General features: G+C 43.6%; 1 protein-coding gene across 1 annotated transcript in view; it reads left to right on the plus strand.

Moving 5' to 3' along the window:
• The window catches only part of Tead1 (TEA domain transcription factor 1), a 223,663-nt gene that overhangs the window by 151,579 nt on the left and 66,084 nt on the right, over positions 1 to 6,000 (plus strand). The gene's annotated exons all lie outside the window — the stretch shown is intronic.

The following is a 6,000-nucleotide window of genomic DNA, read 5'->3' on the forward strand; positions in this document are numbered from 1 at the left end:
AGCAGGGAAGAGCTACATTCTGTCCTCACTGGCAGACTGACTCCATTCAATAACAAAGTGGCTCTTGCTCCTTAAAGCTCAGTGTCTCTGGGCTACAATTTGTAGCCACAGACCCTGCATTTTCTGAGCCTCAAACAAGACCTCCAGGCCACTTTGCTTTGCATATACAGCCCACAACAATGTTAACCAGTCTCCTCTGGGTTTAGAAGCTCAGTGTGAACTCAGCTTCTCTCTGTCTTGTCCTGTAGCAGGAGAAGCCAGAGGCAGGCCTGCTGTCAAACATTAAATTTAGAGATCTAAGGACTGGGAAGGGTGGTTATGATCGGCTAAGCAAGCTGTGTGAGTGTGCCCATGTCCTCCTGCCTATAAGAAAATAAACTTAGTAACAGGGTCTGAGATCTGTGTGCATGCGTGCGTGCATGAGTGCGTGATGAGTTGACATTTAGTAATGAAACATTACATGGCCACTGGGCTCTGTAAGCTGTACTGCTCTGAAGGAGCAGGGTTGTATCAGGAATGCTGAGTGTGACCTGTGTGGCCTGTGGCCTCCCAGGCAAGCACAGAGAGTAGGCTTAGCAAGCTCAGGGAGTCTGAGGGCAGCCTTGTGTGATTTTTTTTGTTTGTTTGTTTTGTTTTAAACAAGAGCTCCTGGGTCCTGCTTGTTAAGATAATCTTTTATCTGTCCACTGTGGTCTTGTCATTCTTGGTAATGATATGTTCGTTCAAGTATTCCAGAGACTCTTTAGATGCCTTCATGTTATAGCAAAATAACTCTGGGTTCATGCCTGAGTGGCTGGGGAGAGGAAAGCAAGTTAAGTGCCCGTGGTGCCACACACACCCTTAATTTCACCTCTTGGAAAGTGGAAAAGGAGGTTTAGGTGTTCAAGGTCACCCTCGGCAACATGAGACCCTGTCTCAAAAAACCTAAAGAAACAGGAAGATTAGATATATTTTGACTATCCCTAATTAATTCAAAAATCTGGAATACATTTGAGATTTATTGGAAATTTTCAGGTCTACCTCATGTGACAGGTTGTAGCTGAAACTGGGTTTCCCCTCCTTTCTTTTTCAAATGTATTAATTACATTTTCTACAGGCTAGGCGTTAAAAGGAGTATTTATTTTAAGCATGCATGGATTTCATGTGTAGATACCTGCCCACAGCTCACAGATTTATCTATGTAGATACTCAAAGAAATCTCAGAAAAACACACAATTCAAAACCATGACTGTTTCTAAGCATTTCTGATAATGTACAGAATGTGTGAGGGGGTATAGTGTAAAACTAAGTTTACCTTGTTGAAGTCCATTTTACGATGTAATGTTCATGGGATCCTGTGCCTGTGTTTGAGGTGGGGGTGGGGAAAGGCACAGCAGAACTCGAGAAGCCAGAACGAGCATTTCTACTGGCCAGTATTCTGATTGAATGTGGGTGTTCCGAAAGCCCCTGAGAGCAGCCTGGGCGCCCCTCCCAGTTACTGAGTCAACGGGTTGTTGTAGCATCCAAACCGGCCCTTGAATCGGAAACTTACACAGTTCAAGTTGAGTGTTGTGGGCTTTATAGACCCACCATGCTTGGAGAGAAGGTGTAAGTGGGGACCGTGGTGATAGCTTCTGAGTAGACACAAGCTCCATGAGCTGAGTTTTCATTCCTGGAACCCTCATTTAAAAAAAAGAAGAAAACCAACCAATAGGGTAGAGTGAGTGGAGCAGACACAGGAGAACACCTGAGGCTTGCTGGCAAGCTAGCCTAGGTGTGAAACCATGAGCTGAGCTGAGGTGGAAAGGGGATTGTGACTACAGTACAATATGAATTCTTCTCTGGCTTCTGAATAGAAGCACTTGTAAGAATGTGTGTGTGCATGCACATGAGTGAGTACACACACACACACAGACACACATATCAACACAGAAGAAATAGAAGTAGCACTCAGGCTGTCCTGTCAAGGTCACAGAGAAACCCAGACAGTTGAAATGCCACTCTTGTTTCCCAAGTAAGTCAGACTATTTTAATTTAGGGGAGATTTAGAAATAAATGTAGAAAGTTCTAATAGACTCAACCATACGGTTTCTATTTTGGTTTAAAGAATTTCTGTCTATTTGCTATTTTCAAATAATTATTAAAAATAATTTGAGTCAACTGAGCGGTGGTGGATCACACTTCTAATCTCATCACTTGGGAGGCAGAGGCAGGTGGATCTCTTGAGTTCAAGGCCAGTCTGCTCTACAGAGAGAGAGTTTCAGGACAGCCAGGGCTACACAGAGATACCCTGTCTTGACACTCCTGTGTCCCCCACCACCGCAATAAAAAAAGATCAGGTTAATAGATTAGCCTGTACTTCCCAATTAAACCGTATAGCACATTAACTGAATTAGACGCTGTGGGTTGAAATCACACAAGGCTTACAAGCAGTATTAGCACATTGTTTGCTAGAGAATTGCTCAGGCTTCTTCTATACAGTCTCTTAGGGAAGATACTTTCTTCGAAAGTTAAAACAGGCAGTTTTAATATCTAAAAGACATAAATTCTGGAGCAGGGCATGAAAGAAAAAAATCCAGGCTTTGTAAAGTGATCTTGTTCATCTCTGGATCGAGAATGTGAGAGTAAGATGATAAGCTTTCTTAGAATTATAATACAGGATCTCTCTGTGTAGCTCAAGCTGGTACCTTTCACACCCGGCTTAAACTAAGCTTTCAGTGAAATGACCAGAAAGGCGTGCTCAGCACATCCCTTCATTAAGGATGTACTTTAGAAGAAGCGACCTTTAGAATCACTTTTCAGCATGATTAAAGCACAATGCCATTTGCATAAGCTCTGGGGATCTTGGGCACTTGTGGCTCTCCTAGAGCTATCTTACTACTTCAACATGGTGCTCCGAGAAATCGAAAGTCTTTATGTTGGTTTCATGTCGAATCTCCTGAGCCATCTTTTCTGTATTCACAGAAAATAAGCAAGTTTGGGGCAAGAGCCTCTTTTGTGCCACCTGGACAAGATCCAGATGAAATTGCATGTCGAACAGAGCCCTGGCCACTCGAATGGCTGCCCAGAGTGGACCCAGGGCTGGAGGGTACTTGGTTGATCTGTGGACATTGTCATTCAGGTCTGGTTTCTGGTAATTAGGCGCTCCTGGCTGGCCTCGGCTGTCAGTGAGCCTTTATGACAAATTGCAGAATCCGCACAGCCTTCTGAGAGATGGACAAGTAGGCCCAATGACACTACAGGGGATATTGGCAGCGAGCAGTTTGAAAGGGGATGCTCACGGAAGCAATCCCCAAGCCGAGTTCAGAAGCCCCGTCTCCTCTAAATGCTCTGGGAAAGATACATTCAGTTATAGAGTTGAGATCTGAAAAGATTTTGACAGGCTGGAATGATAGGCTCAATTTAATAGGGTGAGATAGGAGTAGAAATAAATGGAAAGTTTTATATTGGGGGTTTGAAAATACCAGACGATCTGAATGGAGGAGGAATAGCCCCCACATAGTGGCTTTCATCATTTATAACTCCAGTCCTTGGGGATCTGACATGCTTTTCTGGCCTTTGTGGGCATACACATCATGCCCAGACATGGAAATAAAGCACCCATACATATACAATTTAAATAATAATAATAATAAATTGGTAGTGGTAGACAGTAGCATTAATGCAGTAGGCCTGTCTAGGCTGAGAAGGGGATAGGTACACTCAACCTCACAGCATGGCCATTTCTAGTTCTGCATACTCTTCTAAAAGGAAGGTAGGCAGAGGACAGACTGCAGATCCAAGAGGATCCCTGAAAGGCAGTGAGGCATCTGTCTGAAGGCCTTTTAAGAGCACCTAGAAGAGTCTAAAGATGAAAATTAGAAGAAACTCTGTAAGTAGGGCCTTTGTCTTATTAATATGCTTCAAGACCCAGCAGGCCGCTTCATCCATTCTAAACATGTTGGCTCACACTTGGGGGTGTTTTATGGTTGCAGAGAAGAGAGTGAGTAACGCAGGGGCACTTTGTGGCACAGGATACCTTTATCTTCTGTGCTCCATATGTTCTGTGAGGTCCTGAAACAGGCAGCTGATGGATTGAAGTTCCTGTAAGGACATGAACATTTCAGGCTGCAATGAGTTGTCTGAGTCACGACATCTCTAAGCATAGTTTAATGAGTCCTGCCAGAGCAAGGGGTCACCAGCTCACCAGGGCAGGGGTGTGGTCACTGGCTCATTGGGGCAGTGTATGTGTTAGTGACTTCTGTCTCTTTGATCAAATAACTGACAGAAACAACTTAAGGGAAGCAGGATTTGTTTTGGCTCACAGTTTAGAGGGCACATCCCTGGTAATGGGAAAAACTTCATGCTTGGCTCACCTTAGTTCTTTGTGATATGAGCTCACAGTGCCCTCTGGAAAGAGACAGTATTAAGTTTTAACCCTCAAAGCCTGCCTCTGCTGACCTCATCCACCAGCTAGAGTCCATGTTTTTAAGGCTACACAACCCCCCTAGACAGTGCTAGTAGCAAAGGAACCTGTGTTCAAACCTAAGAGCCCTTGGGGAATATTTCACATTCAAACCAAAGCATTGTTTTTCTAATATTACTCTGCCAAGCAAGGTGCTGGCTGTTCAGGACAGTTGTATAAGAGAAAAGGTCTCTGTGTTCTTGAGGTGTGCAATGTGTCTGCAAAATGAGACACAGAGTAAAAGCTCTGTAGACAGTGCCATGACTATTCAGGTGCATCCTAAGAGGAGAAAGACTGGAACTTACGGCTTTTAGTAGCTCTAGTGTCATGTTAAAGCAAAATCATGCTTAACAGGGCAGGGAGACACTTGCCAGAGTGATTGCCTTTAGACCTGGTCTTGCCTGTGGGGTTGATTAAAGACCATGAAATACAGTGTTCTAATGCCGTGTGGTATAGAGTGTGTATATGATCCTTGAACTGTTGAAAGTGACTCTTTGGACCATTCTTAAAAGGATCCACATCTTCAGGAGTGGGATTTCTTTCTCATGGTAGCTTAGTGATACTTTTTGCCTCTTCAGCTTCTGGGGTGAATACATTTCTGTCAGAGCATAGGTTTTTTTCGCATCATAACTGTTTAAAATTTCAGTTTGCCAGCAGCAAAAGAATGAAACGTTTTTCTGTTCAGATGTTTTTTTTTTTTCTTGGCTCAAGGTTACAAGACTTGGAGAAGGTTGAGTCACTTGCCTAACACACAGGCATGAGGACAGTCTTGTCTGTAGTTAGCTGCGGGTGCAGAGACCACATTTTGGATCTTCTACTTCCATACTGTTAAGCTTCCTTTGGCTGCTGTACTTGGCAGCTACAAGAGCCTCGCTCTCTTGTGTCTATAATGAGGTGACCACAGGGAGAAGCTTGGATAAAGAAAAAATTGACCATTTAGAAATAAAGACTAAAGATCTAGGCTCATTTTCTCCCAGACTAAATAATCTGTGTGTGTGTGTGTGTGTGTGTGCGCACGCGCGCCCGTCTCCCAGTGTCTCCTTTCCAACTCAGCACTTTTATGTGCAAGCAAACAGGATCACACAGACTTTTTTGTTTGATCATTTTGAAACAGGGCTTCTCTGTGTAGCCCTGTCTATTTGGAACTCACTCTGTAGATCAGGCTTGCCTCAGAGATCCTCCTGCCTCAGCCTCCTGAGTTGGTGTTACCATCATGCCAAGCTATGCTGGCATTTTCTTAAAAGACATATTTCAATCTCGGTGGCTGGACAAAATTTAAAGTTAAGTGGTTTTATCTTAATTTTCCTTAGTAAATATTTTTCAGACAGTTGTGCTATTTTTCTGTTAGGAATGAACTAAAAAGACTCAAACAAAAAACAACAAACAAACAAACAAAAAAAACACAGCCAGGCGATGGTGGCACACTCCTTTAGTCCCAGCACTTGGGAGGCAGAGGCCGGCGCGTTTCTGAGTTCGAGGCCAGCCAGGTCTAGAGAGTGAGTTCCAGGACAGCCAGGGCTACACAGAGAAACCCTGTCTCGAAAAACAAACAAACAAACAAACAAACAAACAAACAA

Source organism: Grammomys surdaster, unplaced genomic scaffold, assembly GCF_004785775.1.
Source record: "Grammomys surdaster isolate TR1022 unplaced genomic scaffold, NIH_TR_1.0 184, whole genome shotgun sequence".
Taxonomy (NCBI): domain Eukaryota; kingdom Metazoa; phylum Chordata; class Mammalia; order Rodentia; family Muridae; genus Grammomys; species Grammomys surdaster.